The sequence below is a fragment of the Anser brachyrhynchus genome, assembly GCF_964034855.1.
Source record: "Anser brachyrhynchus genome assembly, chromosome: 8".
NCBI classification, from domain to species: domain Eukaryota; kingdom Metazoa; phylum Chordata; class Aves; order Anseriformes; family Anatidae; genus Anser; species Anser brachyrhynchus.
The window spans coordinates 24,450,511-24,475,560 of record NC_137702.1 but is presented as its reverse complement, the minus strand read 5'-3'; the positions used below and the strand labels follow the sequence as shown (position 1 = coordinate 24,475,560).

Genomic DNA, 25,050 nt, shown 5'->3' with positions numbered 1-25,050 from the left:
GGGATGTTATTTCTTTTGATATTGCTGCTTGCTGTATTTTTTTATTACTATTTTTATTTAGAAAGTAAAAGAAGCTTATCAATACTTCATGGAGGGACAAAATTGCAGTTCCGATTTGTGTGAAATTCCATCAGTTTTCTATTTATACAACACTTTTCATACTCTTGGCTTATTTTAATTCATGTTTGAACTTTAAAAAATATTTTTATATTATTCCACCTCCCCCCCCTTTTTTTTTTACACGTATCTCAGTGTTAATTCATTCATTTGTGACTAATAGCTGGCTGTTTTCCAGAATTCAGAAATCTCTAAAGAAACCTGAAACAGAGCCACATTGTTTATAGTTGTGGGAAGAAATAAGTGGCACCTCTCGTGGTAGCAGCTTTTTAAATTACTAAAAGGGAACACAAGTGACGCAGCTTAATGAATATTTATTAATGTGCTAGAACAGGATGAGCTGCTTGATTGGCTACTGTGTGTTCTGTAACGTGCACGTACCCATTACGGTTTTTAGCAATAGCAGCTATTAGCCACATCACCTTCCTCCCATTAAACAAACAAACTGCTGTCTTCACAAAGGGGAGGTAAATATGAATTTCACTGCAAACAGCTTGTTGGGGCTGCTTCATGTGGACAAGACTGTGACAAGACCAAGGGCCAGTGTAGCTTTTGGCAGGCTTCCAGTCTAACTTGGTCCAAGGCAGAAAAGCAAGTTTTCAGTGCTTTTAGGACTTCCTTATCAGTAATGAGAAAAGAATTCCTATAAGGAAGCTGTCAAGGTTTAACAAATTTTAGGCCTTTTAACATGAGATAGAAAATTCTAAGAATTAGACTTGGACAGTTGTTCAAGCGTATCTTCAGATTTTTTTTTTAGCTTGGTTCATTAACTGAGCCCTGCACAATCCTGACACTTGAATTAAAAGCATAGGCTTCAAATGCACCCCTAAAATTTGAACAGTCTTCTGCCTCAGATTTTTTTTTTTTTTACTTTCTGTCAAGGTAGCCTGTATGTAAAGAAATGGAAATGAAAATCCGTTTCTACACAGAACGCGGTTAGTGTGAGCAACAGTAAGAGAAGCTCCTTGTCCGTTTTCTACATGGGGGCTCAGTCTTCCCTGGGTGAGTGATCTCTACCTGGTGACTGTAAGCTGCTGAACACGCTTCCCCTTACACAGCTCAGTGCCCTAACGTGTGTGGTGCCTTGGTGTTTTGAACACCCAGATCTGCTCAGTTAGAGTGGTGTGAATGTTGTGTCAGTGATGAGCTGTGCTTCATGAAAAGGGCTGTGCAGACTCAATGGTTGGGGGCTGGAATACCTCCTCTGCAGCTTCAGGTCATGTCGCCTGTAGACCGGCCCCCCTCTCTGGAAATTCTGCTGTGTTTTGGGGAGGAGGAGTAACTGTCTAGTCCTCTTACTGAAGGGTAAGAGTCTTGGGCTTAGTCTCCTCAAAGTGCCATGGAGGCCTGTCTTTCAGTCCTTTGCTTGGTATGTTAGGTGTCAGTGAGGAACGTCTTGCAGAGGAGAAAATGGGCCTACAGGCCCAATATTAGTCATCTAATAACCAACCAATACCAAACATTTTGTTTCAAAATATTTGACTGCTGTTTGCCACCATAATTGGTTGGCTTAGGTTTGCTGTCCAGGAGGCTGGCCTGCTCTACAGCCATGATGCCCAGTGTGTGGGTGTTGTAAAATGGCGGCCTAGGCCCTAAACCCCTGCTGCGTTTAGAATTAGTAGTTCAAGCTTTGTTCAGAAAACTTCAGGCAAAGGCTCAGTGATGGTAACCACCCTGGAACTTGTGCTCTTGATATCTGTCTCAGCTGACACAGCTGTGACAGCTTTCAGCAGATCACATCAGAAAAGTCAGCAATGTCGGTTCTTCCTGCCTATATAGTGTGTTTGTGTTACAGTGTGCTGCTATGGTGGAGGCACAGGAACAGACTTTTCTGGAGGCCTGAGAGCACATATAGAGTGTACCACCAGGTCTCAGATCAGTATGGAGGTTTCTTTCCTAAAGAAATATTGTGGTTCTGGGGCAGATACTAAACTCCTTGCCCCCAAGGTTTGAATATGCATATTCCCCCTAGGGAATATGCAAAACAGATGAAGGCCTCTTGATTTCTTCTCCTGCTGTCTTCTGAGTGAAAAGCACTCAGCTTTGGGTGGTATTCCCATACTGAAATGTAGCAAGCAGATGATAATAAAGCAATAATTAAATACTGTGTTGGGGGAGCTTCCTTCTGTATTGTAAGAATTGCCATTTTTTGGTAGAATTTTTCTGAAGACACTGAAGATGGTTGACATGCACTGATCCCTTTCAGGATCATGTTAGATAACTATTCAACATTTTCAGTACATCTAGAGTTACAGTAGCATGGTCTTAAAAAAAAAAAAAGTGGGCAAAGCAAGGCTCCCTTGTCACGGTGGCACTTAGCACGCTTAAGGCCCTATGCCAGATGATTTCATGTTCCAGCTGTTACTGAAAAGGTGAGCTGCTAGGCCCAGCAGCTGACTGAGTAGCAGAGTACATGAACCATCAGCAAAGGTGTTTGTCTTGTTTCTCTAACACCAGAACTTCAACCTGCTTTTAAGGGTTAATTCTCAGAGTGTCTGGAAAAGGTGGAGTTTCTCTTCTCTCTGTGAGAAGGATAAAAAGCAGTAATGGGAAATTAGACCTACCCTGCCAGAGCTCACGCAAGGATTCTGCCCTCTCTTACTGACAAGGCTAGCTGCATATGGATTCCTTAACCTGTAAATGCTGATAGAACTGCACGTGAGGCAGAATAATATGTAGCCATAACAAAAGGCAGATAATTCCCCACACTTTTCTTACTTAACATATATATAGTTCTGATCCCTGTTTGGTTTTTTTTTGTGTATATATATATACACATGGAGTATGTTATAAAACAGTTTCTCTCTAACCTTGCCTAACAGCTCTTATTAACTTTTTGAAGACTGACAATTATTACTCTTACCTAATCAGAAGTAGCACCTGAATATCTTGGCATGTTGAGGCCTTGTGTGCAACATACTTACAGTGGGTAAATAAAGCCACATTGTTCTTCAAAGCTGGATGGCAGAGAGAAATTTTCTTTCCAGCAGCTGCTGCTTTCCAGTTACTAAAAGAAACCAGCAATGATATACCCCAGTATTTCTTGATAAACAATTGTCAGGTAGGGAAGTGAGAGGAAACTAGCTGGCACAGGAAGCTTTTGCTTGATTTTTTTCCCCAGGCGGAAAAGATAAGGAAAAATATATAGTAAGTCTAATTGTATAATTTGTGCTGTGCTAAGAAAGCTCTTAATTTAAGCTATTTAAAACACTACATTCTTCTCTAAGAAGAGAAAAAGTATATAGTTTAAGAAAAATAATGCAAAACATGTTACTCATGCTGAGAACCAAGAATGGCATGCACATCAACCAGCACAAAGCATACCCAACATGACTGGGCTAATCAGAACCTTTCGTGAGGCCACATGCTTCTGCTGGCATGAGGGGAATAAAAGAAAAACCCAAGCAGAAAACAAACACCTCCCTCCTCAAGAAGGTACTTGGGGAAAGGCTGATGCAGTAAGAACTTGACAGGTAAAGGAAGGACATAGGTGTTTTACTTACCCCGACCACCACCGCCACTCCCTGACAGTAGTTATTGTACATCCCCATCTGTTATCTGCAGTTCTAGGAGGGCTTTGACATCATATTTCACTAGATAGAATTGCTTTACTGCTTTGGTATATTAGATTAGTAGCTGGCTAATGTAATCTGTGTTGAATAGTAAAAAGAAGAGTTACAACCGCAGGTTGTGCAGATATGGTGAGGTTGTAGAGATACCATTATACTTGAAGTAAAATTTCTCCCACCAAACATGTGGGTTACATGTCTAAGAACAAAAATTAGAAGTTGTAATTAAACAAGGAAGTCAGACTTGTGTATTTTGTAATGGGATCTTCAACAAAGAACAAGAGAGGAACAAGAAAATCAAGAAACAAGTACTGAAACAAATCTTCATATACACCAAAAGGCTACAATTTTTTTTAATGCTGTTAGTGAGCTTACTCTTTTGGAGCCCAGTTTTTATTTTTGGTGTGATTAAATTATTGTGATAAGTATCTTCTACTTTAAGCTGCTGAGAAATACCTTTCAGATGTCTTTGCTTTCAAACTGATGCTTGACAGTGTTACTTTTAAAAGCATGAGTTATGAAATGGAGCAAAGTATAAGATCTATGGTTACATGACAGAAATTGTGGATTGTATTTACTTGCTGCTTTTCCCCTCTCTGTGGGTAATTTTGGCTGAACAGTAATGCCAACTGAGGGATGGTCCCAACTGAACGTTAAGTGAGGGAGTGATACAACTGGTCCTTCTGCGTGTTGAAATCAATGCAGCATTGAGGAGGTCAGAAAGGGTATAAAAGGGCGTAACTCGCACATCTCCTCATGTTTTTCTTTAAATGCTCTTCTGTTCATGGAGATACCCTTGAAATCTCACTTCTGTACCACTGATAAATTCTTTTGCTATCCTCATGCATGCCCAGATGCTGCTGCTTGTTCATCCCCTTTCCTGACCAGTATGGGTCAGGACCAGTACAAGACCAAGACAGGAATAAAATATTATGTACCTTAAATTTTTTTTACGTGAAAGCTGTTCACTTTGTCACTTCGCTTTTAAAGCACCACTTTGTGTTTTGTTTCTCTTGCTCTTTTCTGACTGATGCTGCAGGTATGGGCACATGCCTTCTTGTTATACTGTGCTTCTTTTTTCTTTGCTTGTCTGAGTCTGTTGTAGGATTATTTCTGTGTGGTTGCGTGGTCGCATCTGCTGCTTCATTGTAATGCTGGAGTTAAGTGGAGTACAGTTTGTGCTTTTAGCTTCAGTGAACTTTATCATTCATTAATTGCCATGGACTTAAATTATTTGTTGATGTAAATTACTTCTAAATCTTTTACTTCACACTCAAAATTACGATAATTGTAAGTAGATGAACCAAAACGACAAACCTAATGATGCAATTGCTTCCTGATAGAGCTCTTTAGATAAGAGGCAGTAACAACTTTAGTTTTGTCAGTGTCTCTAAGGACTGTATTTTTCTTCATCACGTAAAACTCCTATAACTATCCAGGCTGGTCTGATTTGTACATCTATCAGTAGAGCTGCTTGGCCAAAAGACGAGTGGTGCTCCAAACAAAAAGATAAATAGCCAATATGGAAAATTGATTAAAAGCAATCTTATTTCATTGAGAACCAAAGGAGTGTTGAGTTCCCATATGAATGTTTCATATGGGTTCTGAATTGTACAGCGTTGCAAAGTGGATGCAAATACTTTCCTCATTGCTTCACTAATACGATTGCAAATCTGGGCAAATATTACAAATATGATGAATCTTATGTCTTGCTGTTCCAATATATGCCACAACTGTGCACAAGCTGGGAGGAGGAGGAAGAAAACTTTCAATCTCCATATATGGTAGACTTTAAAATGTGAGTGGTATAGAAAGTTTTGTGTTAGACAAAATGGGAAAGCAGAGTCTTTTTATAGTTCTGTTCTTCTTCATTTTTAGCTCTTGTTATTCTGGTCTTGCAGGAGCCAGTGTACTAATTAAATCATTCTGCCTTCTGAAGCCTGTTGGTCATGTTTTAATTGTGCATTCAATGATTTTTTCAAATAAAATGGAATGAGAAAAGTCTGTTGGAAAATTTTGTGATTTATATTTAGATTTTTGGTGCAGTTTGCTTCTCTAAATGCCTCTGTATGCCTAATTGCTTAAGCCTGATTGTTTTCTAAGCTGTATTAAAAACACTTCTAATATAAAAATATGGAATTATACAGTCTTACTGAAATAGAAACTATAACTTAAGATGGCTTGATGTGGATATTCTGGTTTTCAGACAAATTTTAGAAGCGTCTTGCTAAGAAGTTGAGTTTTATTCATATTGTCTCTGTTCCTTTGAACACTTAACAATTGCCTGTAACAGCACAGCAGTAGCATCTAAAATCTTCCTGTAACTGATAGATTACAGAAGTACAAAGTAGTGCTTTGGTTGCCCCCTGAGGGATGGGGCAGCTTTCGGCTCGCCGAGTAAAGCAGGTGCCCAGGCCGTGTGGCTTTCTGCTCCCTGAGGCCCACAAACATGGCCGCCCTGGGGCAAGGCCTGTGCCCCTGGGGGCGGCTGGAGGCCTTCCGCAGCTTACCCAGTGTGTCCGAGGGACTCTGCTCCAGCTCTTCTTATGGCTGGCAGCACGTTCAACAAGGGTGTAGGCCCTCGGTAATGAAGAACAAGGTAGAGGTGACGCTGGCTGTGAGCCGGCCTTCTTCCAGACTCTTCAGCTGTTCACTTAGGGCTGTTTCCCCAGGAAACAGCATGCTAAGTTCTTCATCTAGCTAAGTTTCTTACCTGCTGGCATTTCAGCTCAGTGGTTCCTTCACAAGTTCTTTAAAACAGAAAGCTCTAATGCCCCAAGGTTTTCCAAGATGACTGCTGGCATTAGCATAATATAAATATGACAGTCTAGTCCTCTGTGTCCAGAAATCCTTCCAAGTTACATCATGGCTAAAACCTCGCTGCTTCAGAGTCATGAGATGTGCTTTTATCAAATCAATTTCTCTACAATTATTGTAAACTTGTGCTAGTGGGGCCAGATCGTTCTTGGCAATGGTACTCTTTCTTCTGCTGATGTGAAGTGCAGGCAGGGCAGATTAGCACCTTTCTACAAAAGGCTGTAGATGTATTCTGGCTGGTTGACTTCACTTCTAAACCTTTCAATGCTGGGTAGAAAAAGCTATTTTTGTAGCCAAAATGGCTAACAGAGCCAGTACAGATACAAAAGTGAAAAGAATTTTTTACAGAGTTGTGGAAAAAAATGGATTATTTAGACCACTAGCTTCGTTGTAGCACTGCACAGTGATCAATAAATCCAGACAAAGTTGCTAGAGACAAAATAATTAGTATGCTCTTTTAAACCCTTTCATCAATAATTAACAGTTAATTCCCTGTTTGCAGAGCAGTTGACCCTTTGTCAAGGCTGTTGGAGCAGGTAATTTGTCTGCTGGATTTCTTCCTTGTTTCTGGATGTCACCTCTAAGGCTGGAAAAAAAAGTACTGTACCTTAGCAAATTGGCTAGAGAGGCAGAGCTAGACAGAAAATAATTATCGCAGTAACTGTTTTTATTTTTTACAGCAGTGTATATTACTTTTATGACTGATAGTAGAGGTGGATTTTTCCTTCTCTTCAATACTCAGCAATGTAAGACTATCTGGTCTTAAATGTCAGTGAACAGTTCATCCAGTGCACTCTAAGTGCAAAGACAATACAGGCTTATCATCCTCTGAGCAATTTTATCCTGCCTTAGCACTAACCATGTTGCTAGGAAGTAATTGCCATGCTGATATAGCAGCAATAGAAGTTTAACTAAAGCAGACCCGGTGTAATTTGCTCTGTGGGACTCCTGCTGCGTTTGTATTCTGGAACTGAACTTGATAACGTGGTTGGTGTTCACCCTCCTGATCCAGTAACTGCTCCACGTGAGGAGTTGATGTGCAGGCCGGGTTGGACAGGCAGGTGACATGCCTTCAGAGTTGTAGGGAGCTGCCCTAAGTCCTGCCTTATCATGGCTTGTTAGTGGGACTTGCAGGAAACCCACATGTGTTCTGTAGGAGCCCTACATGAAACAAAAAACAGCGCTTCTGGGAAGGCTTTGTGGTGCGTGAACTTGTCAGTGGTGCTTTGGGCCATGCTGTTTGACCTGGCTGTGAAGACAGGCTGCGGTAGTGCTGCAGGGTGCTCCAGCCCTGCCTGGAGTGCAGGGAGGTCTTTAAAATAGCCTCGAGGCTATTGTTGCCAGAGCAGGGATTTGTCCAACAGGGCTATGAAGCGTTGGCTGTTAATCTAGAACCAATTCAGGATTCATATGCCATAAATTGTATTATCTTAAAAGCATAACAAATAAAAAAATCCTTAAGTATGACAGTGTTAAGTATGCTTTGGGGGCAAAAAGTAAGTATTGAATGTAAAGAGAGAGGGCAAATAAAAAAAAGAGAGGGAATTTGATGGGCTGAGATAGATACACAAAGAAAAACTGTACTGGAAAACAAGAGCAGGATGACCACCAACAGAAACAGTGGCGAAATTACAGCTAAAATGAGAAGTAGTGAAAGTCAATAAGATAGAAATTACTTCATTCACTGTATTGGCACCTGAAACTGAAATGAGATTATAAATATCAATTATCAAGTCATCTTTCATTATTGTAAGATTATTTCAACACCAGACAAAACTCAGCGAAGAAAACACATGGTCAAGGGCTCACAGGCTGGAGTTTCTAGAGGCTTCTAGATTATTGTTACTTTTAAATATATATATATATTTTAAGTTGTGGACTTGAACTAGACTAAGCACTTCTTGGTCTTGTTGTGGTTTAACCTGGACAGCAGCTAAGAACTCTCTTGGGAGAGAGTAATTAATAGAAAATATTGATGGTTCCTACTGCTGAGAAGTGATATCATCTGCCACGGTACTGAATGATTCATTAATAATTTACCAGAGCACGTGAATGGCAGGTCTTTATAACTGCAAACGTCTGAAAAACTGCTTTTAGAACTTTGAATTGAAAGGTTTTTTTCCCTCGTGTATTTTTGCAAGTAGAGTTACAGTTTTGTGCTGTTTTTTTCACCACCAGAGGAACAGCAAAACAGATCATGACATAGTAAGAAGGAAATACCTCCATGAAATGGAGTATGTAACCATTTCTTCGGGGGAAAAAAATAAAAATAAAAATCTTGTTCTATTTGCTCACCTGTGGTTACTGAGGTGATTACTGGAATCACCGTTTGCAGACAAGAAGTGTGGGAGAAAAAACTATTTGCCTTGGCTGGTGCTGTATGTAGCAATAGAGCTGGTGATGGATGTTCTGGGAAATTTTTGACTTATCAGTCTGAGACTAGTGAGATAGGCAAGCCAGAACACAAAGCAGAGGTAACTATTTAAATTAGTCAATAGATGAATGCAGTTTTCCTTCAGGACTTGGCAAATAAAGTGACAATTTGTCATTTCTGATTATTGGCACTTCTGGCGTTTACAAAACGCAATCTTTCAGCTGTGCTTTCACATTATATTGTAGGCCTTTTTACCAGCCCAGCAGAACACATGCTCTCACCACAATGTAAAAATCTTCTGCCCTTTGCAGCTGAACAGACAGGCAGTGCTCATACCAAGCCTTTGCTGTGACTTCTAGGTTTGGGCTCGCTGACTTGTTTCCCAGTGAGAAGCAGAGGCACAAGTCTGTGGGGCTGAATGATCTGCTGGGGGGTGGGATTGTGGAGGAGGACCTGCCGCCATGCCTCCTATCATTGATGTAAATCCTCTGGTGTTTTTTCCCAACTTATCCTCAGGTTTGTGCATCCATCCTTTCATCATATTCTGAATGTTGTTTAGAGGGTAATCTAATAACTCATCTTCATGGGTACTTGCTCAGTTTCAATTTTTTGAAAACTTGGGCAGCTATTAAGCGACTCTCTATTGCTGAGAACAAAAAATGAAAAAAAAAAAAACACTTTTTTCTGTGCTAGATGATACCTAGTTGTTTGGATCGGAAACATGAAGTTGCGGGACTCCTGTTCTGGAACAAAACGTACTCTTGCAGCTTTTCAACACACGTTCTTTTCAAGCTCTTGTGAGCACCACAGAAGCTATTTGCCACATCGGATGCAAATGCTCTCATTCTGAATTGCATCACTGCATGCTGGAGAGTCTGGAGGATTGCAGCTGGACCAGTGTCTGCAGGAGGTTTGTATTCGAAAGCAACCAAAACATCACGTTAGGTAACTCTGGCTGCAGGGAACCCAAGCCAGGCTATTGAAGTAATGTGTGAATAACCCCATGTTTGGAAGAGGTGGAAAAACTTTTTTGTTTGTTTTTGTGAGAAATTCATTCGTTCTGCAGAGATTGGGCTGAGGAAGACTGTAGGATGAAAATGGTAGAGCATTTAAATGTAATACTAAATGGTAGAGCGCACAAATAACTTTTATACACAAACACATGATGTGCTCTCAAAGCTGTACAGTTACTCAGTGCTACTGACAACTTACTTAATGGGTAATTCTACTAAGAGAGAGATTACTACCACTGTGAAACTTCATTGTAGAAGGCTTTGGGCAAGCTTGTGTTAGGCTTTCCCCAGTGCTGGTCCAGTCTTTGCACAGGAAAGGCCATAACCGTGTAAGCCAGCTGTCTAATCGGCACATGCAACAAAATGTTGTTTTGGAGGATATTTTCTTAGATCGCACTCTTTTCCTGGTATCTAGTGAACATTAGACCAAATTAAGCCTTCAGTTTCCGAAGGGACCTGTGATTGCAACAGTAGTATATACTTGGCAGTACAGTCACTTCCCTTTCCTCAGGTTGTAGGCTCTTAAAAATCCTCATCTGCCCTGTAATTAATGATAAACATCTCTGCTCGTATTATTTGTTTAAATCAGTTGTCTGCAGTATCAAGTTCTGGATATCACTTCATTACTACGCTTAGAGTGAGTTTGCCTATCTTTTATTTCTAGGGATTTAAAATCAGAAGGATCCAGAAGTAATCTGGAAGTACAAAATCCTTGAGAGAAAAGCCTCCTAACAGTTTATTTTGAGAAGACTACAATGCAGAAACACTGTACATTATTATTTACCACCAATCTGTGTAAAAAAAGAATAGCCTATGCTATTCTTAATTTTATTTTGACTGACTCTAATTATATGCATTTTTTACTTTATTTTTTATATATTATATGCAATATGCATTTGTTATATTTTATTTATCATCACCCAAACACCAGGAGTGGATATAAAACACATGAAAACAGCAGTATAATAATGGAGCATGAATTTCATCACTTCTGTCAGGAAAGTAGGCCAATACAGGTCATGCTTCAAGACTAAAAGTTAACTAATTGTCAGTTATCTGGGGGGGGGGGGGGGGGAATACTGGCCATCTGTCTAATAAGTTTCAGGTCAACAGTTTCCAGGACTGGATACAGTCAATTGGTGTAGTGGTTTTTATTAATCTGCAATTTATCTTGCCAAACTTAATGTTATAAAAAAATCAAAACAATGGCAGTTTTTTCAATCTTATTGTTTCCTCTAAGTAAGGGGGAAGAATGACAGAAAATTCTGCCAACTTAGCTATTTTTAAGTTTTTTTTAATCTTTGTTAACAGTAGCTTTTAATGATTAATGCGAGCAAATGCCTTTTAGTGCTGTCTGCCAGTGGAAAGTGTATCTGAGCTTGTTCAAGTGCTATTAATGAAAATGTGAAAGGCAGTGAGTTGTTATTGCTGCTGCCATTAGTTACTGTTGTTCTCAATCATGTGATTCGATGCAATGCGCTGTTACTGCTGTGCATCTGGTAACGCAAAAGGAAAACCAAGCGAGAGAGAGATCTCTACCAGTTAAGAATAAATCTGTTCTGGGAAAATAGCACCCTTCTTCCAGCTTAAATCAAACAAAAAAAAAATCCTCCAGAACTTTTAGTCATTGGTAGATTTTTAGGAGGAAGTCTTTAATGTAAAACTGATAAGCTTGCCAAAGATATGGGTTGTGACTTGTTAGCAAAATAAATCCAAAACATTGCATTGCCATAAAAGTGATTTCCTGGTTGTTGCTTTTTTTTAAAAATTAAAAAAAAAAAACTTTTTGTTTATGGATGATCTCCTTTCTACAAGGAGAAAGGCGCAGTATGCCAACATACCACCTGGACAGCCCCCAAAGGCCTGAACAATGATTTATTTATTCATTTTTAGGAGGGATTGAGGCTCTTCCTTAAAATAGAAGGGAAAGCATATAGAAAGGAAAGCATCTTAAAACAACAGCTATAGTTTCTCCTGGCTACAAGATAGACGCTGCAAAAGCAAAACCCAGTTTTATTCCTTGTCTGTCTGCACTGACCTGTGTTTTTAAGGTTGCCTGGTAAGGAAAAGACTTAAAAATTTTAGACTAGGGAAAAATAAGAGTGAAAACAAAAATTTATTGTGCTGTTGCAAAACTTGCCTTTTTGACTAGGCAGCCAAGCTGCAGTTGAAAGTAAACTGTTAAGAAGAGTGAACTAGCAACATGGTTGAAATAACCTCAAATAATGTCAATTAAGTGTATCCATCTGAATAAATACTTTATTTCTCCAGTAAAATCATCCCAAAGGATCATGCTACTGGGGTTTATGGTGCTGCTGTCAGAATGACTTGTTCTTTGTATTCCTTGGAATAATGCAGCTTGAGAGGAAACTAGAGAAGTCCCTGATTTTCCATGGCTTTTAGCATCTATGCTTCAGTCTGTTAAAATTGAGATCTCTTAACACTTTTAATGAGAATTGAGAAGACATTGTCAGGTTAGGTTTTGAAGGAAACCCAGAGTACTCTGGTACCCGACTGATGCATCAGTGAGTCCCCTCTTACAGCTTGTGTGTGAGACAGACACCTGCTTTTGTTATAGGGTGTGTTGTGGTTTAACCCGGCTGGCAGCTAAACACCACACAGCCGTTCGCTCACCCTCCCCCCTCCCTCTCTGGGATGGGGGGAGAGAAACGGGAAAGTGAAGCCTGTGAGTTGAGATAAAGACAGTTTATTAAGACAGGAAAATAATAATAACAATAATAATAATAATAGTGATAATGGTAATAGTATTAACAATAATAATGTGTAAGAAAACAAGTGATGCACAATGCAATTGCTCACCAACCGCTGACCGATGCCCAGCCTATTCCCGAGCAGCCGGCCCCCCCACCCCGGCCAGCCACCCCTATATATTGTTTAGCATGACCCCAGATGGTATGGAATACCCCTTTGGCCAGTTTGGGTCAGCTGTCCTGGGTCTGTCCCCTCCCAGCTCCTGCTGCACCCCCAGCCTGCTCGCTGGCAGGACAGAGCGAGAAGCCGAAAAGTCCTTGGCCTGGTGTAAACACTGCTCTGCAACAATTAAAACATCAGCATGTTATCAGCGCTCTTCTCATCCTAATTCAAAACATAGCACCCTACCAGCTACTATGAGCTACTTAACTCTGTCCTAACTGGAACCAGGACAGGGTGATATTCAAATGTCAGCTCTGCTTGTGTCTAGTTATTAGGGACCCTGAAGAGAAAGGGCTGTATTTGAGTGTCCATACCAAGGAGAGGAAAAAAAAGAAGTTTTATCACAGGAGATAAATTTGGAAAACTCTCTGGCACAGGGTGTATATATAGTACAGTAGACTATATCTTTGTAACATATGTTGTAATTCAATATAAAATCAACCCTACACCATATGATTACTACACTTTGTAACTTAAGGTTAAGCAAGAAGCTGTACTTCACATTTTTTTTGTGGTTTATTTCTTTTACTTGGAAAGAATATGAGTAAAACGGCAACAAAAACTTGGTAAATGTAGCAATGCAGATTTTTTTTCTTGGCTGCACGTAAAACAGCATTTATTTTCTAGAAGCAAAACTTATTTCTTTCAAAACAAGTATACTGAGTGTTTTTAGACATGTTGCACATCAATAAAGTCTACAACTTCAGACTACTTTTCTGATAATTTGTAAGCTTTACATTTTTCACTAGTTTTTAGAGAATTTGCTGAGGGGAGAGGGAAATGAGACAATCAGAACTCTTTCATGGGAAAAGAGAGGACAGGGGGAAAATAGTTAATCAATTCTAACATTAGCAGAACAGTATAACAGATCATTATTATGTCTACTATCTGATTTTTTTTTCCTGTCTACTTTTAAAGCTTAGAAACACTTGCATGCCAGAAGAAACCTTTCTAAATTTTCAACCCTTCTATTTAATGCACTGATGAATTATTGGTATTAGTCTGAAGTCTGTGTTTGAGTTTTTGTTGGAGCTTTGATTCAAGAAAATGGGGCTAAGAATCTCGTTCCATAAACGTGTAAATAATTCACTGTGTTTCATTAAAACAGGACTGTGTTGGTTCTTGAATGTTCCTGATAATTCATTTCTTCACAGGACTGTCAATATTAATTGGAAAATGTAAAACAACATTACTAAAGTATCACTGAGTATAGGTAAAAGGAAGTGTTACGAAAGTGGAAGCTAGGTGATCTGTACCGAATGCCTATTATGTCCATATGTATCTACCATTTTAAAATCAGCACCTAATCAAAAATATTGATCAATTTTAGGAGAGAGTCCTGCTCCTTATAATGCTAGACAAAAATAATCTTAATAGTTAGCCTATCTGCTCTTTCGGTTTTGGATTTAGTGAGAGGTAGTGGCTGGATAAGGAGCTTGCTCCCTTTGGGGACCAGGAGCCTGGCAGACAAGGAGCAGTCTGAATGTCCCAGCCTACTCACATCCTTCATGGAAAAGTGCGTACGTAGGCAGAGGAAGAAGTCCTGAGGGCATGAGCTGCATAGAGCTGTGGAAGAAGTGTTTTTTAGCTGTCCTAGCGATAGGAAATATCACAACTTCCTATTTAATTTGGTATAATCCATTAGTTTGTGATGAATTGCATTGATGTTGTTAATGGGCTGGGATGTGGCTATTCCCGACGAGTCATTTGAGTTGCACCTTTTAAAATGAAAATAAACTCTGCTACAGTCCTCATTGGGATCTACTTTTTCAGAGTGGTATCTAGTTCTTGTATTAATGGTGAATACCAAGAAAACACAAAATCAGTGTGTCCTGAAGACCTAGAAACTAGACAGCCAATAGCAAGATTCGAATACATGCCCTTTTTTTTTTTTGGGGGGGGGGAGGGGGAGGAGAGATTACACAACTTATTTTTAACTATCCTGATTTAAGGTTTTTACTTTTGGTTAATGGCTTTGTGGTTGGCAATACTGACACTTCTTTCTTGAAAATGTGAATGTCTTATTGGGTTGCTTATAGCAGCACATGCTAAAAATAGCCATTGTTCTCCCCGCCCCAAATAAATAAAAATCTTCAGAAAAAGAGAAAAATGCTTTGTATTGCCAATTGTGTTTTAAAAGCAACAAGAACCTTCTAATTTCCTCTAGTTTTATAAGAGTGGGAGTGATTCAGTCATTAAAAGGCGTGAACGCTTTCGGCCAACATCTGGGAATCAAGTGGAGTTGTTTTTGGCTTGCCCTTCTGTGTCAACAGGGAAACTGTGTTCTGAGACTCTGTAATAGTTTTATTATTATGCACAAACCAGAAAATAAGTCTAGTCGGATTTCTTTAGCTATGCCAATCTGCTAGGGGCAGAGGCAGTAGAAGCCAATATTAACTTATTTTTGCAAGGAGAGTAATAGGCAGGGATAGTTAAAGGTCACAGCACGATCTGCTGAGCAGGCTATGCATTCTTGCATAGCCACTTGTCAGAAAGAAATCACCCTTGAATGTTTTTTAATACTCAGATTTGCTATATTTTCCCTGAACATTCTCCTTCTGTAAGCAGAAAATTATATATATATATATATTCTTTTTAGATATATATGTATTTAATGTCTCTATTGGTCCATTTTGTGAAGGGACAGGGCTGGGTGGAATACTTAGTTCATTTCTCTTTCCTCTTGCGAAGACCAGACTAATATATGTATGTGGCAATGGCACTGCCAAAATATGTTGAAGTGAGATCAATGGCCTCTGGTTCAGACCCTAAAAAAGAATAGAATAGATCCAAGAATTTTGTTCTTTATCTGGTTGTGCCTCTTGTGGTTGTGGATGTGGACAGATGGTGGATATAGCTGAAAGATTTGCTTACAAACAAAGCAGTGAAGGCAAGTATTAAAACTGAGTGCAGAAGAGGTTAGGCAAGATGAACAGCAAAGGTCTTCACTCACTGTACTACAAGTGCTAGGTATTTGTTGTTGCATTTGGTAAGCTGCATCACGCTTCAGACATTTCTAGAGGAAACAGAGCTCACGTTATGGTGTGTGACCTCGCTGGGAGCCTGGGGTTGAATGTAACTTGTAAAGAGTTTCCTGGCCACAGAAATCCTTTTCCTGTGTGACGTGATCTTCTTATAGGCTTTGCAGGCATGCAAGAACTGTTTTCATCACTGTACTCCATCTACAAGTAGGTCGTAGGTCCCATCTGTAAATATTTTGGAAGCCAAGTTTTGTATACCATACCACAGGTCTTACCTTCAGATGCCTTTGAAAGACGGCAGGGATGTTTACAAGACAGTGTAGTTCTTAGTTGTACACCTATAGATGTTCTTATGAGACAGATTTTTGCAATCTGGGAAGTCAAATGAACTAATTCACCTGGAGCCCTAGACTTAAACACTGCATTTTCCTACGTGCATGGAACTTCCTTTAAACCTCAGCTGCATTTCACTCTGCAGGGACAGGGCACTGAGAACTGCACTGAGCAGTGTCTGAGCTGCGGGAAGCCACAAGATCTTCTGCTGGTGCAGAGATCTGAGTCTTCACATTCCTAAAGATGTTAGCAGTAGCCTTGATCTTACACCTGCTGCAGCTTTTTTAAATGTGTTTTTCTGCACTGTTCTCTCCGTGCTTTCCCTGTAACACACCAGGTTGGTTTCTGTTAAAGACTTTGATGGGAAAGTCTGTTCATTTCTTTATAGCTGTTACAAATCCACATTCTGTTAGTGGACTTGCTCTTTGTGATTAATCTATAGCTTGAAAATAATGGAAGCCCTCAGGAATAATTTCAGGTTTGTGATGCACTCTGTACCTGACTGTTTTATGAATATTTATGTCCAGCAGTGATGTTTCAGTCAGACTGCAAGCTACGTGGAGAAATATGGGAGCACTCTGAGCCCTGAAGCAGGCAGGGGGATGCTGGGGGAGTGTTCAGACTTGGAAGAACTGTAGCCACAGCACCTATACCTGAGAAAAGGATCTGAGCTGCCTTCCATGGCATTGCACTGCATAAAAGTACAGTCACCTAGGATGTCTTTGCTATACATAGGATTTGCTAAGTCACCTTTGCTTTTGCTTTCTTCTAAAATAGTTTGCTATGCAGTGCTCTGACTGGGGATGTGGCATGTAAATGTGCCCTTATCACATGTCTTTGAAAGAATTGCATGCCCTTTGCAGATGGGAGTTTATAAATGGTAAGTCTGGAAAAGCATTTACAGCATGCTTCATTCAGCTTCAGTGTGATGCATGGTAAGCATGACACCCAAAGTTGTTTTTCAGTAGCTGTGTATATAAGATAGAGCATACAGTATACTGCATGACTTGCTGATTTAACGTCATGGGAACTTTTTTTCAGTAACCCAACTGGGATACAAGCATGCATTTACTTACATTTGCTTGTTATCAGCTTTTCAAAAAAAAGACTGGGGCCAACATAGTACTTCCTCCAAAGACACTCTTTGGGGGGGGAAAAAAAGAGAAGGAGGTTATTGTAGGATTACCTATGGCTAAATATTGAAAAATCTGTCCCTTGATTTAAATGAGATGTAGGAATCTTGCATTTAAAAAAGCTTTTCTATATGCCCTAGACCTTGTGCTCACTATGCCAAAGCAAATATTCTCAATATAGCAGGTACGGTTCTATGTTGAGGTGCTCCCATATAATTCCTCTGGAAATGGTATTCACTTATTTAGACTTGTGCTTAGGTTAAACACAAGCTAACTGCTGTCCTTCTAGAGTGTAATTTCTTTGGGACAGGAATTATAATGATTTGTTTATGAAATGTTAAAGTTTGTATTTAGTAGCAAAATCTTTTAGGGACTCAAGCTTTTATTGTAATTTTTAAAGGCCTTTCATGTCCAAGTTGCCAGATAATTGTTTTACCAGTTGAGAGCTGAAAATAAGCTCTGAATTTAAGATAAATAACGTAAGCATAATACAATCTGAGCTATAAGGGATATCCTCTCTATCTCTCTCCAGCTGTTTACAGTGTAGCATGACACATTATTACTAATCTAGACGCGGTTCTTGAAGATGACTAAAATCAGATTTCTTTGGTATTTGTTATTCTCAAGCGACAATTTCTTAAGATTGTAGGAGTTTCCTGCCTGACTCTGGGAAGAAGTATGGAAGTAGTTAGGTGAGAGACTAAACAATAAAAGGAAAAACAAACGTTTGATAGTGAGATTGTAGGTGCATGTAGCTCCTTTTACACCAACTGATTTTTAAGCTTTGCAGTTCTAGGATCTCATTACTGGTAACTTGGAAAAAATGCTCATGCTTATGTTACTAGAAGAAAACAGGGATGTATTCCAGTGAGTGCTTTCCATTATGAGTCAGCCAAATTGGGAAGAGATCTCTTTTTTGAGTGTTCCCTTTCCACATAAATTATAACTTTAGTGATTCTGAAAGTATAGTATGTGAAAGGCGCTTAGTATCACAGAATATATATATATATATATATATATATATACACACACACTTATTTCTTAATTAAAGCAAAATTAGGTTTGGTGTGCAGGCTGCATGGTGCTTCATAGGCTTCTGCTGCACAGCAGACATCAGAAGCTGTGTAGCTTTTTAAATTGGTCTTTACCCATTTATTTTAACTTGATATAATTCTCATTTTTCTCTCTCAGCACGTGCTGTGGCTTGCTGATTATTATTTCAAGCTTCACCACGCTGACCTGATCAGAGAAATATCCAGTAATAGAAATTCTACCACTGTCAAATTGCAGTGTTAGTAACTCTTGCCCATATGCTTAATTTTTATCAAAAGATTTTTTTTTCCCCTTTTCCTCATGAGCTACTGGCCCTCCTCTCTGTAAACTGAAGTACGTGATTATGGGAGGTGAGTCTTAAGGAAAAGAAGCATTCAGAGGACTAGAGAGCTGCTTCTGAGTCATATTCACTGTTACTGACGCAGATGATTTTTCACCCCTGTCAGCAATAGCACTTGTATATAGAACAAGTGACAATCTCGTCTGTCTCACTGAGTATCATCAGCAGGGCCATCTTATTTCCATGTCTATTTGCCTTTAGCATTAGTCTATGAAGCAGAAAGAACACTGCCTGATAGGGCAGCTGACATGGAGGGAAAGCTTCTTACTTTTTTCTTTCCTTTAATATCATGAATGTTAGTAAGGGAAACATGAATGCGAGTTATTGGGATGTGTATTAAAGCTACTCTCAGAGCTGCTGTGCTGACCATATTTTTTTCTGCATTGATTTGCAAGATGATTAAACGTACTGGAGAACAATATTACACTGAAAAACTAATTCTCCAAAAATATCTGAGGCTTTATAGCTGGGACTTGACAATTTAAATCGCAATGCTATTGCAATGCCTTGTGGGAGTTGTAGTTCACTTATCGTGCTCTTCCCAGTGCAAGGGGCTTCCCTGGTTGCACTGCATCATTTTCCTTTTGGCTCAACTGTTGCTGTGTGGAAAAAAAGTCCTTGTCCAGGAGGCACTTCTGGAAGTGCTCTCTGGATTTCTGATGTGCTGTCACTTAGCTTCACTCAAATGATAGGACTCGAAAGAAAGACCTATTCTCAGTACTGCGATGGAGCACTCCTTTTGCTCCAGTCAATAAATCAGCACAGTGTATGAGCGGGTACCAGTTCTTTGGCAGGTATGTTGGATGGAAGCTTTTTAGCCACTGCGATGTGCCGCACTGACTAAGTTCTGGCTGCATGAAAAGTCACGTTATATAATGAGATGTTATTGGTTTGAGGAACATTTTTGATTTGACTTTGAGGTTTTAAAGAAAATGTTGTGTCCCAGGGCTTGCTGAGTACACATATTCACTGTGTATGCAACCAGGGCTTTATGGTTCTCTCTTCTCTTTACATAAGAAATATTTCCTAATAGGAAAAGGAACAAAGCTAGCTAGTTTTTTTTATTATTTTATCTTATCTTTATCTTCTTTAGAATTTCTTCATTCCACTGAAGTATAGTCTGTTTCATTAATCTAATGTCACTTGTTACTGCTGGCAATAGTGTTATTCCTAAAAACAAAACAGGTATAGTACCTAGTGTCCTAGTGCAATTTGTGTCAATTTTAAATTGGCTAAACTTCACAAATGCAGCCTGTGACTTTGCCTACAATTTTGCCCTATCTTCTGTTGTGAATGGTAACAAGTCTACATCCTAACAACTCAGATGTAGTACTTAAACCAACTAGTTTAGGGCTACAGGAGCTTTTTTCACCTAATACATACAAATAAAACATGAGTGAACAAAAAGGCATAAAATATAAAGACAAAAATGTAAGATTTTATTGTAACAAGGTCACAACTTTCCTAACATATAGGATCCATGTTTCCCGCAGGTCTTGTAATAAAAAGAAAGTCACGTGGTTACAAGATTTTGAGATGAATTACCTGTCTGATGATAAATTAACCTAAGACCTGAGCTTATTTGCTTCTGTACAAGATATAAGTGATACTGATCTGGAAATCACTGTTTAGCAGCCATTATATTTTAGATAGGAAAACTATCAGGAAAACTGTCGGTAGATCACAGAACACTTTATCTATTCTCAAGCTGCAACACAAGCCTTGATTCTCAGCTTCCTTAAATGTTAAAATGTTTAATTTATTAGTTGCATCTGTAGGGATAAGATTCCAAATTTCTTGACCTGTTTTCTTGCTTCGTTGTTTTCTGTTAATGCAGAAGGCCTTACTACCTTTTGGCTATGTCTGCTCTTCTTGTGCTGGTGCCTAGCTGCTTGCCGCAGGCAAAAAGTGTTTGTGATTTCTACCAGAAAAAGTTCAGTTGGACTCTGTACCACTGTTATATTCTGTTTGCTCTGAATTATCTTGACATTTGTACCCATCAGCTGTAATGAAACAAAGCTGTGTGTTACTTGGTTGAAATCTTGCATGTGTTGTCCGATTTTTGTGACTAATATTTTCTATTCCTATATCAAAGTTCTTTATACAAAATTTGAAGTCCACGTTGAAATGAGGTGAGTTGCACTAAAAACAAGGTTGGCCCTCTTGTGGGCAGCGTCATGAAGCAGGAACTTTGTACTGTTATGGAAGAGCTCTTATTTTCTGCTCTGACCCACTGGTGTGAGGGGTTTTATATTTCTGTAACTTGGCATTGCGCTCAGCCTGAGTGATGGTAGAGCGGAACTTTGTTTAAGCTTGTGTGAGGACCTTTGTCATTTTTCTCATAGCTGTTGCCCAGGTTATGACCTCATTTTAAATTAAGCCTCGAGTTATCTACATTTCATTTATTCTTCTCTAGTTAAGTGTTTCAAATGGAAGCAGCCCTGCAGTGCAGCAGCACTGAAGTTGCTCTCTTCATGCCTGTGGTAGACTTGTAAAACTGGGGCTTGGGGGAATAAGCACCAGCTCTTAGGGTTCTGGTAAATCAGAGGAAGAAGGGGAAAAAATCTTTCTAAAGATTTGTCCTTTCTAAAGCCTGTCCTTTTTGGGGGTAGTTGTGACTTCTGGGAATTTGCCAGTGTCTACACTGGGCATGCTGACTGGGTCAGGAGGGAAAGGCCGGCCTACTCTGCCCGACAGCCCAGCTGTGCGCAGTGAGCTGTTTCCGCGGATCTTATCTCTCTGTTTTGATTCATCGTTCTTTTTCTTCTACTGTGGCTCCTTGGAAAAGCATAAACTCTGCAGTGTTTGAACTTCAGTTGAAGTTTGAGGTGACAGTAAATTAGTACGCTCGCTTGTTTTATTGCAGCTCACCCACTGGTGTTGGGGCGTAGTGTAGAAGGATGAAATAAATTTATTTTGACTTTTTTTCCCCCCAATACATTTCTTCCAAATATTAACCTGAAGAAAGTTCTTCTCCATACCTACTTTTGACTTGACAGTAGGAGGAAATTTAAGTGCAGGATTAATGGCCTATGTCATATCTTGTGGTTTCATTGTGTCCTTCAACTTGACCATGTCCTAAAGCAGCCTGTGGAATTTAATGGTTATCTGCAGGCACTTAGAATTGCCGCAGTACCTCAGTGTTGGGTGGTTGACTTGCTGGCACGCATATCCTTAGATGGGCACACATATCCTTAGATGAGCACACAGGAACTGTAAAACTAGACAATCTGGCTGGCTGGCAGGTCCTCAAAAATGGAGGGACCCTCAAGGGCTACCGATGTGCCTGCCTGCCACCATCGCACCTCCCAGCCACTGCAAGGGCTCTGTCCTGTCACAGGACTGCTGCCATTCCTGCTTGCTGTTACTTCAACGCAGCTCATGGCAAACTTTTTTTAACAATTTGTTTATTTTAGAGACAGCTGCTTTCCACTGTCCTTTTTTCATAGCTTGATACTCAGAATATTGCCTTTCTACTTCCCATTCCAGAATATTTAAAGCACACAAGAACAGTAGGTTTAGTCATTAAAACGTATGCTTCTTAATGAAATATTGTGATCAAGCCTGAACTATGCCCTCCATCTTATTACATGGATATTCCACTAGATGTCATCTGACATCACCCTGAAGGAAAAGTCACAAGTTCTCCTCCGTGCATCAGTTCAGTCGAGTGGATCAAATCAGTTCATGAGGGTGGATGAACAGCCTCTGCAGAAACTCTCTGCAGTTTGATTGCAATGGATGGTTTCACCTGGCCTGAAAGGGACTCCTTGTTCAAATAAGTCAGACAGTGAGACAAGCAGGCAACTGAGGCATATGTTGAACAGGCTGGTTAACGTGGCTTCTGATACAGCCTTGCTCCTTTGAATCCTTCCTTACATTGCAAGTGTAAGGGTGCAGAACAACGTCAGTGTCATGAGGGAGCGTGCTATTTAGGAGCCAATTATTGCTCGGTCCATTCAGTAGTTGAGATGGACATGCTTTTGAGAAAGAAAAACTAATGAGGGAAACGGAAAAGCCAAAGAAACAAAATGGAGGAAAAAATGACTAGCAAGTCAGAGATGTGAAATTTGACAGTTGCTCTGGCCTGTTCTTTTTCCACAGATAACTGTCTAGTGCCAGCAAGTTGCAACAGTATATACTGACCATCTTGATTACAGCAATTTTATTCTCCTCAGTGAGGACAGTGCTTCCAGACAAACTCTTGCTCAAAGCTTTGTATTTCTTTCTCTGTTCTTTCTTGCATTTGCTTATTTAGTAGCATTCTTGTTAATTCTTATGGATTTTCTTTATTTTTCTCTTGCCCTTACGTTCACTTTCCTATTTGTGTTTCTATTTTAATGCTCCTCTGTTCGTTAAATTCCTCGCCCACCTACACCTGTTTCCCACTAATAAATTTGGGTGCCCTGTCTGTCTCATTCTATGTTGTACCCATTCTTTCCATCCACCTACACACTCCCTTGCTTGCCCATTGCAGGAGAAAGGAGGTTGGGTAGCAGTACACCCACACGCTGGCATTCATGAATGTAGGAACGCTGCTTGCTTGGGCTTGCCTGGTATTCACCTTCTTGAGGCGGTGTCTCACAAGGGTATGTAAACAGGAATGCTGAAGATGTGGCTGGAGACCTAGGATCAAGCACAGGAAGAGAAGTAAGACATTAAGAGGCCTCTTTTTTAATTAAAAAAAAAAAAAAAACTGAGAGCACAAAGTAGATGTTCTGATCTAGGTGCTGTTCATACTCGCTCTTTGAGTGGACGTAGTGTAGAAATAGTGGATCAAAGCTCTTGCTTTGCTTCTATGCAGATAAGGTGCATTCTTCTAAGAAATGAGCATAGCTTACAAGTACTCACTGACTTAAAGAATTTGGGTAGTTTCTATACTCATGACTTCTTCAGGTTTTGGCCATAGAGTTGGACAGACTTTATGTTGCCAGTGCTCTCTGCAAATTTGACCAGTAGTCGTCATCTTAAAAACCGACTGAAGTCAAGACAGAACTTATGAAAACCTTACGTCCGTTGTGTGCTATGTCATTTCTCTTCCCTTTTTTGTTCTGAAAAGCCGTGATGTCACCGTGTGAGCCTGACATTCTGTAATCATTAAAGCAGAAGAGGAAATCATGCGACTGAATGCTTGGACTAGATTTAACGTAAACTCTCAGCCCTCCCATTCAGTTGGGCTTCGGAGAGGTGGGTACCACAGTTTGGGTACAAAGCACCGTGTGCCCTTAGCTCTCTGTCAGACTCTGCAAGCGCACTTGCGTAAAAGCTCAGCAATATTGCAAGGCGTACTTACACATCATGCAGGTGTACTCATTTTCAAGATGCCAGTTCTCCATGGCTATGTCAGCATTAAGTGATTTTTTTTGTAGTTTGTTTTTAGTGTGAAATTATTGATTACAGGTTGGTCCATGTAGGTCAGAATATTTGACCATGTTAGCCCAGGTACCCTAACTCCAGCTGTTTATTCCAGCATACGAACAGTTCCAAGTAGGACTTCAGGCTGTGTTCAAACATCCTGTATTCGTTGTTTCCTCAGATTGGCATGGATAAGCATGTTGTCTTGCTTAAATTCATTGCTGGTCAAATTTGGTTCAATAGCAAGTCTCTCCTCTGTATCTCTAAAGCTGTCTGCTTGACCTTTATTGGATGACAAACCATATGTGAAATACAATGTGGCCTCTTTCCAAAAGTCTGAAAGTAAGAAGTCTGAAATTCAGGGGTTTGTAAGTTATTACCATTATGCATAGTGTATTTATTTTATTCTGATAGGTTGTCCTCTAATTGCAGAAGCCCTCCAACAACGCTTGGTAGATCTTAAGTCTCCTTTTTGTGACTAAGACCTTTCAGACTGTGTTTATCTAAACAAAGCCAGGGGATAGCCTTAATTCCAACTTTGTTTCTGAGCATCCAGGACAAATTTAAATCATCCAATGAAGCAAGAACTTGTCTGGCAATCTGTGCTCATGTCTAATGACTAAAGACTTCCTTTCAAGAAGCTTCATTTAGAGAGATTATGCTCTGATACAATTAACCCATGTCTCTGAATGGAAGATGAGAATATCTAATTTTCCACCTATTGTCATCTAGTCATCTTTGTGATCTTTGCTTTTCAAACCCATTTCACAACCACAAAGGAAATGATAACATCCAGAAAGTGTGTTACTTTGGTGTTGGCACAGATGGATGGCATTTAAGTGTCTAAGGTGAGGAGTTTATACTATTCTTCACCATCTCAGCTTGTCCTGGCCTCTAGCTTCTTTCACGCTTCGTTGTGCAGGATGCTTCTAATAGGAGGCTTTCATGGATGTCCTTTTCATTATATGTGGGAGACTAACACAATGTTATATCACATTTTCAATTCTATAATATTAAAACATCCATTTTGG

At 39.7% G+C, this 25,050-nt stretch overlaps 1 protein-coding gene across 3 annotated transcripts in view; it reads left to right on the top strand.

The window, feature by feature from the left end:
• Positions 1-25,050, top strand: part of LOC308198975 (uncharacterized protein) — a 50,185-nt gene that overhangs the window by 10,227 nt on the left and 14,908 nt on the right. The window contains exons 2-3 of one of the 3 annotated variants that reach the window (XR_013954303.1): positions 9,571-9,787; positions 10,555-12,462. The exons of the other annotated variants lie outside the window; for them this stretch is intronic. The gene's annotated coding sequence lies outside the window, so the exon portion shown is untranslated. Of the gene's footprint in view, positions 1-9,570; positions 9,788-10,554; positions 12,463-25,050 lie in introns of those variants that run through there. 3 annotated transcript variants of the gene reach the window in all.